Source organism: Acomys russatus, chromosome 22, assembly GCF_903995435.1.
Source record: "Acomys russatus chromosome 22, mAcoRus1.1, whole genome shotgun sequence".
NCBI classification, from domain to species: domain Eukaryota; kingdom Metazoa; phylum Chordata; class Mammalia; order Rodentia; family Muridae; genus Acomys; species Acomys russatus.
In genome coordinates this window covers 4,309,657-4,320,000 of record NC_067158.1, presented here as the reverse complement: position 1 = coordinate 4,320,000, position 10,344 = coordinate 4,309,657, and the positions used below count along the sequence as shown (strand labels likewise).

The 10,344-nt window shown below is 41.3% G+C and overlaps 1 non-coding gene across 1 annotated transcript; it reads right to left on the bottom strand.

Moving 5' to 3' along the window:
- Window positions 1–9,709: 9,709 nt before the first annotated feature.
- On the bottom strand, window positions 9,710–9,876 carry LOC127206047 (U1 spliceosomal RNA). Its single transcript, XR_007832740.1, has one exon. It is a non-coding gene; the product is annotated as a U1 spliceosomal RNA (small nuclear RNA).
- Window positions 9,877–10,344: the final 468 nt, after the last annotated feature.

Genomic DNA, 10,344 nt, shown 5'->3' with positions numbered 1-10,344 from the left:
GTGCATTTGTTCGCTTTTTGAGGTACGGAAGCTAAACGCAGGGCTTTTAGGATGCTTGGCGAGCGCCAGAACACTGAGCTATGTCCTAAATGTACTAAATGCATTCTTGTTTAAGAATTTCCTAATTAAATTTTCATTCGATTTTTATTTTGTCTTGGGTGTCATAGGATGTTTGGTGTATGCACACAAGGGTGGGGAGGCCAGAGGAGGCTATTGGGTACAGTGCCCTACCATTCTTATGTCATTCATTTTGAAACAGGCCTTTCATTGAGCATGAAACTCACCTTCCATGCTAGACTAGCTGGCAGCATGCCCTAGGGATCCTCTTGTCTTGGCGCACCTCTCTCCTCCGGAACGCCAAAGTTAAAAGCTTGCATAGTCCTGCGCAGCTTTTTTTTTTTACTTTTATTTTTTATTTTTTTAGAGAGTGTGCTGGACATCTGAATTCTGGTCCATATACTTGAGCTGCAAGCATTGTCACCCACTGAGGCAACTCCCAAGTCAGCTTTTCATGATTTTCCACAAGTTTCCAGGCAGTGCTCTGCCTTTGACTGTGTCACTCGTTCTCTGTCCTGTTTGGTTTCAGTGTTTGGCTTCTCATAGCCTCAGTAGAGCAATTAAGTATAGAGTATAGATTTAAAAATACTACCTCAGGAAGGTTGTCAAAAGACAACATAAACTTCAGAATCTGTTGTAAAAGGTCGGCCATCCCATTGGAAAGTGTAATTAAGGCTGTGTGATTCTGCTTACGTCTGCTGAGGAAACTATGGGCCCCTGTAGTGGATTGTGACACGAAACACTTCCACCCTGCAGTCTGTGACAAAGCCCGGCTCCTCAGAAAGTACCTTTCGCTGTAGGGTTCACACCGCCTTCCTTTTAAATGCTGCTAAGTGTCTAACTAGTGTTGTCCTGTAAAGTGCGTAGGATTAATTGTTAGTAATTGAACACAGTTTGGGGGCTAATTATATAAAAATTGATTATTAAAAGGAATACTACCAAATTGATTGAGTTTTACAGTTCACATTTAGCTTTCAAATTACATGACTTGAGAGTCAGTGGTAAGAAACAAAAATCCATTCAAAGCTGCTACAAGAAATTAAGGTTTACCAGTTCTTTGAAAGACAAATTAGTCAAAGGCTGTCATGTCAGCAAGGCAGTAAAATGATTCTGAAATTAGCTGTAGAATTAGAAATGAAATGTTCTAAGATGTCCATGTTTTGCAGAGGTGACTGGTTTTCCTTGTGCATCAACTGGTTAAGTCACAGCAACCCAGGTAACAGTGGAAGTTATGGACTGAGCACACAGCTCGGTGGAGGCTCAAAGAAGGGACTCAGGCTCCTCCATAGGCATGCTAGTCCTGAGACTTGTTTGTCAAAAACCTCTCATGCTGAAGATACGTGTTACACACACCTGAGCACACGTATGAAGTGTGCAAAGCATGATCTAGGTTAAACGGGGTTGGGAGGGTAACCCCAAAAAAACAAGCAAATGACCTTTGGCCTTTAGAAAGCCCTTGAGAAAACACTTACTGCAGCCAGGCAGTCATGAGCTTCAGAACGTCCTGGTTCTAATTTGGTCTGACAAGAAAGGTTTCTCTTTTGGAATCCTCAACTTTTATATAAGCTGCCCAAGCTACATAGCATCAGGCCAGAGAAGGAGGACAAGACTATCCCTACCCTGGTTTCTCCTTTGCTATTGCTGAAGGCTATTTACAAGACTGGTCACTATACACACTGGCTCCCATGCCTGCCCCTCACTCTTTTGACCCCATCCTCACTGGATCCTGTGTCTCTGCCTTTGTCTTTGACTACCTGGCAGGAAACCCTTTTTTTTTTTTTTTCTTCCTTACAGCCTTGGCATCTCCCAGGGCTTTTGGCACCTCCCGTCTCTCCTCATCAAATAATCTTGCTGGTTTTCAGCCCATGATTTCTCGCTTCCTGAGAACCCTGTGGGCTGGCTCCATAGCCAGGTTTGGCCTACCCCAGGCCAACCCGCACACAGGAACTGATATTAAGTGCCAAGTAACAGAGCCAAAATGGCAAAATAGCTAAAGGAAAGAAAATTAAAGAGCCGAAAAGATATTGACAGAACCACAATTATGCTAAGATATTTGACAAAATACTATTTATCCATATGCACCAAGGTAGGACAACCTGACTAAAATAACTACACTATTAGAAAAATCACAGAAAAATGATAATAGCTCAGAATTCCAAAACCTTGAGAAATTATAACACCCCGAAAGATTATAATTTTTTCAACACTCCTTGAAATAATATGTCACTAAAAGTATATGTAAAATTCTGGGCCAAAAACTCAGCTTTTACACTATAAACATATAATTAAAAACTAACTAAAATACTAGAGTTTGGATATAAAATTAGATAAATAAGAGATGATGATATTTCCAAGATAAACTCTATACTGTGCAGCAGATTAATATTTCAAAAGGTTTCTCAATCCAGTGAGGATTAAAAACAACAATAATTAGTTCTTAATATAATTGTCTAGTAAGTGATGTATCAGATTTATTTCATTACACATTTTATATTACATGTCAGAGCTTTCAATTTATTTTCCCTAAATCAACGATATCTTCAAATATTGGACCAGGATGTAAGAAAGCAGGTGAGTATACGGAAATCCATCAATGTAATCCACCATATAAACAAACTGAAAATAAAAAACCACATGATCATCTCCTTGGATGCAGAGAAAGCATTTGATAAAATTCAACACCCATTCATGTTTAAAGTTTTAGAGAGATCAGGAATACAAGGCACTTTCCTCAACATAATAAAGGCTATATACAGCAAGCCAATAGCCAAAATCAAAGTAAATGGTGAGATACTCAAGGAAATTCCTCTAAAATCGGGAACAAGGCAAGGCTGCCCACTCTCTCCATATCTCTTCAATATAGTACTCGAAATTCTAGCCAGAGCAATAAGACAACAAAAGGAGATCAAGGGTATCCAAATGGGAAAGGAGGAAGTCAAATTATTCCTATTTGCAGATGATATGATAGTGTACATAAGTGACCCTCAAAATTCCACCAGAGAACTCCTAAAGCTGATAAACACCTTCAGCAAATTGGCTGGATACAAAATTAACTCAAAAAAGTCTGTAGCCATCCTACACACAAATGACAAGCTTGCAGAGGAAGAAATTAGGAAAACCACACCCTTCACATTAGCCACAAGCAATATAAAATATCTAGGAGTTACCCTAACTAAGCAAGTGAAGGACTTGTATGAAAAAAATTTCAACACTCTGAAGAAAGAGATTGAAGATGACATGAGAAGATGGAATGATCTTCCTTGCTCATGGATTGGGAGAATTAACATAGTAAAAATGGCCATCCTACCAAAAGCAATCTACAGATTCAATGCCATCCCTATCAAAATACCTACAAAATTTTTTAAAGACATTGAAAGTTCAATTCTGAACTTCATATGGAAAAACAAAAAACCCAGAATAGCTAAAACAATCTTGTACAATAAAAGGTGCTCCGGAGGAATCTCCATACCTGATTTCAAACTGTACTATAAAGCAATAGTAATTAAAACAGCATGGTACTGGCACAGCAACAGGCTGGTTGATTAGTGGAATCGAATCAAAGACCCAGATATGAATCCACACACATATAGTCACTTGATTTTTGACAAAGAAGCCAAATCCATTCAATGGAAAAAGGATAGCATCTTCAACAAATGGTGCTGGTCTAACTGGAGGTCTATGTGTAAAAAAATGAAACTGGACCCATATTTGTCACCTTGCACAAAACTCAAATCCAAGTGGATTAAAGACCTCAACATAAAACCAGAGACACTAAGCCACTTAGAGGAAAAAGTGGGAAAGAGCCTGGAACATATTGGCACAGGAGACAACTTCCTGAACAGAACACCAACGGCCCAGGCCTTAATGTCAACCATTAATAAATGGGACCTCATGAGGCTGAGAAGCTTCTGTAAGGCAGGAGACACTGTCAAGAGAACAAAGCGACAGCCTACAGACTGGGAAAAAAATCTTCACCAACCCTACATCTGACAAGGTCTAATATCCAAAATATATAAAGAACTCAAGAAAATTAAACACCACCAAACCAAATAACCCAATTGAGAAATGGGGCTTGGAACTAAACAGAGAATTCTCAACAGAGGAGTATCAAATGGCTGAGAAACACTTAAAGAAATGCTCAACCTCCTTAGTCATCAGGGAAATGCAAATCAAAACAACTCTGAGATTCCATCTTACACCCATCAGAATGGCTAAGATCAAAAACTCAAGGGACACCACATGCTGGCGAGGATGTGGGGAGAGAGGAACACTCCTTCATTGCTGGTGGAATGCAAACTAGTACAGCCACTTTGGAAATCTATCTGGTGCTATCTCAGAAAAATGGGAATAGGGCTTCCTCAAGACCCAGCTATTCCACTCCTTGGAATATACCCAGAAGATGCTCCAGCACACAACAAGAAAATTTGCTCAACCATGTTCATAGCAGCCTTACTCATAATAGCCAGAACATGGAAACAGCCTAAGGGCCCCCAGTAGAAGAGTGGATAAAGAAACTGTGGTACATATACACTATGGAATACTACTCAGCTATTAAAAACAAGGAATTCCCGAAATTTGTGGATAAATGGATTGAGCTAGAAATGATCATAATGAGTGAGTTAACCCAGAAGCATAAAGAATCAAATGGTATATACTCACTTATATCTGCATACTAGCCCAAGGGACATGTCCCACGAAAGCCTTCACTTACCAGGAAACTGGGACAGAGGGGAGGGCATCCTATTGGGACTCTAAATGAGAGACGCATGGTAGAATAGCAAAATAAAAGGATACAGAGGGTCCTAGAAATCTACAAGTAGAACAATATGATAGGCAGATTTGGGCCCAGGGGTCCCGCTCAAACTAAGGCACCAACCAAGGACAAAACAGGAGGTAAACTTTAAACCCCTTCCCAGATCTAGCCAATGGTCAGAATATTCTCTACAGTTGAGTGGAGAGTGTGATATGACTTTCTCACGTACTCTGGTGCCTCACATTTGACCATGTCCCCTGGAGGGGGAGACCTGGTGGCACTCAGAGGAAGGACAGCTGGTAGCCACAAAGAGACTTGATACCCTATGAGAATATACAGGGGGAGGTAATCCCCCTCAGGAACAGTCATAGGGTAGGGGAATAATGGGAAAAGGGGGGGAGGAATGGGAGGATACAAGGGATGGGATAAACATTGAGATGTAACAAGAATAAATTAATAAAAAAAAAAAGAAAGAAAGAAAGAAAGAAAGCAGGTGAGAAAGAGGTGAGTTGAATTCATTGTCCCAAGCTACCAACTCAACAGATCAATTCAGGCTACTTTTTCATTTTCATAAGTTAAAATTTTTTGCATATGTTCTTATGAAGGAGAAACATTTTTACCAAAAAAATTCTTTTGTGAATTTTCCATATACCAAAATACATTTTGATGAGTGATATATTTATTATGGGGAAAAATCCTATATAATACAAATGAACCCTTAATACACCAACAACAAAGACCTAAAATAACTAGAATTTTCCAAAAATGTAACAGAATAGAAATATAGGAAAGATGGAGAGAAATTTAGAAGTATCGTTTTTCTCAAAATAAGTCAAAGCAAAAAGGCAGTGTCTATATCACATATGAATTTTAATGTAATAATTTCTTATTTTAGAAAACGTCTATACAAATGCGTTAAAATATACAAAGTCCTCACTTTGTGTTGGGGAGAAGCAAATCATTTGGATAGTAATATTCAAATGGGAAAAATCCAAGACAGTATCAGAACAATGAGACTAAAATTTCAACCAATTTTTGTAAGAGGGAAGGAAGATGGCTACAGATGGTCAAAGCAAAGAGATGGTTTAGAGTCTCGGGTGCAGCGTGGCCTGTCTGCTTCCTGCGATGGGCCCCAGACAAGGCTGGATTCTGAATTCCCGGGTTTGGAGAGGAGGGGCTGGGAAGAAAGGCGTTTGTCAGGCACCACTCTTCAGCCACCCCAGGGCCTCCTCCTTCACACTCCCATCCTCATGTGGAAGAATCTTCAGAAGCCATGCGCTTATTTTCCAAGTTAAAAACAAAATAAGAGAGCTTTTTTGTTTCAAAACAAACACATAAACAAAACAACAACAACACAATGTGCCGCTTGTCCGGGGAGAATTCTGAAGTAGGGGAAGCTTGTTGCCTTTGGGGCTCCCTAAGAGCAGACGCACCCCCTAGAGCAAAGGACGTGGAGAAACGCTGCTTGTGAACACATGTCCTTCTACTTATATAAAAGTGTCGCTTGACATTGAATAAACCACATAAGATGGAGAAGAATGATCCAGGAGTGCAAACAGTAAATGACCTTCAAGGGTTGAACTCCCGCTGAAGAAAACGAGTGAGGACAAAACAAATGACCTCTAATAATCCCTCATGAATATCCAGAAAATATTGTAGCCATGAAGTATAAATAAGGTGTTTCTAAGATAAGGAATGCCATCTAGAGAATGAAAATAACTCATGTGATTTAAATATAATTGCTAAACAGCTAGTTGGGCAGGTAAGATGGTTCAGTGGGTAGAGAGACTTACTACACAAACCTGGTAATCTGGGTTTGATGTGTAAATGTGAAAGGAAAAAAATGACTCCACAAAATTGCCCTGTGACATCTACATGTGCACTGTGGCACACAGACACCCTACACTCACATATCATATGCACATACATATGTGCACATGCATATGTGCATATGTACCTCTTCATTCATCCTGGGGAGAGGTCACCATAACAATGGCTTGTGGTACTACGAACTTGCATGAATCTTTGGAAATGATTCATCTATAGATGTATCCACAAAAACTGTTGGCCTAGTGCAGGACAGTTCTCTGGTGACCTTGGACCTATAGCGTCTCCCCTTCCTTTCTTGCTTATTATTTTCAAGAATAGTTGGAGAATGTGCTAAAAAATTAATATTTTGATGCTTTAGCCCAGGGTGTAAGTTGTCCCCAGACTGGGCCACAGCTTTCTAGGGCCCGTTAGGCACCCGCAGATACTTCCCTGCTTGCGTCATTCAGCACAGTCTCCAACACACAGTGACGATACTTCATACTTAGTCATTCCACTTTATTACCATCAAAGTGGGAGGTACAGGGACATTATAGCAGAGTGCACCCACACGGAGGAACTCAAACACGTTATTGCAATGGCATCTTGAAGGGTGTGGCATTGTCTCAACACTTGTTGAGCACGTAGTCTTCATTGCTACAATGCCCACCATGCAGCACAAATAATCAGAAAAGCCCACCCACTGCCTTGGCGAATTCACTTTCAAGTGGTGAATTGCTTTGACTTCTCATATTTCCACAGTTACTGGTTGATAAAGTTTAGAGGGGAATATTGTTTGGGATGAGTTTTAAAAGATGAACAAAAACCAAATAGTACACGCCCAAGGATTTTTACTAGTATTTCAGGCACAGAAATAGCATATACAAAGAGGCTCATGATAGAATCGTGCAGAGATCCTGGAAGACAGTAAATAGTCTGGGGTTTCTAAGGCTTAAATCATGAAGATTGATGAGTTCGGAGGTGAGGATGGGGAGACAGGTAAGGAAGAGTAAGACCCTCCATTACACCAACAGGAAGTTCTGCCTTCACCTCATAATGTGACAAAACATGCTTAAGCAGAGACACTCAGATGTGACGCCATCACTGAATTCACAGAAAAGTGTGAAACACAAGGAAGTGTGGGTAGAGATGTGTGTCACTTAGGATATGATACAAATATGATTATTATTAGACATCTAAAGGGTATTTCAGGGGAAAGTATTTTAAATGCTTAGTTGAATACATAAAGACAAGAGGAATATTCACTGAATTTATTAGTTTAAATAACACTCAAAATCATAAAAAATGATGAAATTGCTAGATGTTTACACAGAATAGACAAGCTGAAAAGAGATTAATGAGTGGAAACAAAATTTTGGGGGCACCACTGTGAAAAAGGCAAAGAAGAACCATCATAAACACAAAAACAGGGCAATGCCAACCACAAAGTAGAGGGTTTCAAAAAAATGTTCATAGTGTTGAACGACCGAGGAGCACAAGGCCACAGAGCAGCTTGGCCAGCTGGAGGAGCAAAGGCCTCCAGAGTGAACCACAAGAGAGTTTGCCCCTTCTGGTCAAGTTAGCCCGCTGGGGAGTGGTGGATGCTGAAAGGGGAAAGCCTGGCTGTGGGTGGCCAGTGCTGCTGATTTAATAGGGAATCAACAGTAAGAGGCACTATTTGAAAGGATTAGGAGCTGTAGCCTTGTTGGAGAAAATGTGTGGCTAGGAATGGGCTTTGAGCTTCCAAAAGCCCACACCAGGCCTAGTCTGTCTGTCTGTCTGTCTGTCTGTCTGTCTGTCTGTCTGTCTGTCTGTCTGTCTGTCTCTCTCTCTCTCTCTCTCTCTCTCTCTCTCTCTCTCCCCCCACCCCAGTCCCTCTATCCCTCCCTCTCTCCCTCCCTCTCTGGCTCTCCCTCCCTCCCTCCCTCTCTCCCTCCCTCCCTCCTCCCTCTTCTGCAGGTCAGGATGTAACTCTCAGCTACTTCTCTGGTACCGTGTCTGCCCTCACACCTGCCATGATCCCTATCATACTGATAATGGACTAAGCTCATGAATCTGTAAGCAACCCTCATTTAAATGCTTTCTCTTGTAAGAGTTGCTGTGTCTCTTCACAGCAATATAGTGACTAAGTGAGAAAATCAAGAGAAAACAAAACAATGGGATAACAATAGGAAATGCCGTCTTAGGACAGAGAGCAAGGGCAGAAATCGCAGGAAAAGGTCTTCAGCATCTTGGACAAGTTTCAGGCTTTCCTACCCTAAACATGGCATCTTGGCATTTCAGGAAACAGCAGAGGTATTTTTTGATTTGTGTCCTCTCTCCTTCCCTGCAGCAGGCCATAACCTGTTCTTTGATTTCCTGTTAGAAAAAAAAATCATAAGAGGGAAGGAGAGCTGAGGGTGGAACAGGGAGGAGAGGAGGGAAGGGGGCTGGGATCTAGCTGTAAAGAGATTAAATTAATAAATAAATGGGAGAAAAAAAAGAGTCCAGTAAAAGAAATTACTCAAACAAATAAAAAAAGAAAAAGAAAAGATCATAAGACTCTTGTTCCAGCAAGACCCTTAATACCCCAGGAGAAACAATGGAGACATAGAAATTCCGTGAAGAATCTGAACAAACAGGCCTTGGTAGCCTCCCCTGCATTCATTGTCACTGGACCACACAGTCTTCTGTGCAGTCACGTTTCTAAAAGACTGTCCACTCTCCACCAAAGCTAATCAGAAGTATACAGTTTGTTCCTTTGGCCTCACTTTTTAAGAAGGTTTATATTTAGTTATGTGTAAGCGAGGAGGTAGGAATGTGTGGCATGTGTGTATGGGTGCCTGCAGAGTCCAAAAGAGGAACTCAGATCCCCCAGAGCTGGAGCGCTAGGCAGTTTGCAAGCCACCTGATGTGAGTCCTGTGTACTCGGGTCCTTTGGTCTGCGCTTTCTCACCAGTCTCTGGTCTTTCTTGTTGAAGGTTTCTATTCATCACATTTGTGCTGAATAAATTTACAAGCTTTTCTTTTCCTTGTCTCCTTATAAGGTACGAACTTTATTGAAAATGAAAAAAAATATTAATTTTTCTTCCATCCTTTGTGATTTTTGTCATTCAGGGGAGAGTGCAAAGGCAGTCTCCCCACTGCCACAAATTAAGCAGTCCAGTTTCCGACATTTGGGGAAATCTCAGGGGGTCAGTGCATCCACACTGCAATGGGTAAGCCCAGACCTGGGAAAACTACCTTCATGACCACAGTATCTCCCCTGCAGGGTTAAGTATATTGCTTTGTGATTTAGAAAAGCAAGCCTGAGTGGCAGGTGTAAGTGAAGTGAGGGCAGTGCCCTAGGTGGAGATGAGAGCTGAGGTCTCTGAAGTAGAAGACAAGCGTATCTGGTAACAAAGTCAAGAAGATACAAGGTGTTGAGGAGTTACAGAAGTCGGATGGCAGGCTTGAGAGGGCAACCCAGGTTACAGTACGGCACCGAGGCCCCAACATTGCAAGTTGTAACTGTGTGATGGCGCCAACTGATGGGCAGTCTAGAGATTTCTTTCTCTGGCTATTCTCAGTATTCTAAGTACAGCGCGGGGAAATTGGTTCAACACATTGGCCAGGTAAGTGAGGCACTGCTGAGTGGAAGCGTAGGGGCTGGAGAACAGTGTGAAGAAATAGCTCCAGCTCTAAACCATGTAGTTAGGCTAGGTCAGGTTAGTGAGCAGGTTGGGTGATTAGATAAGGAAAATACGGAT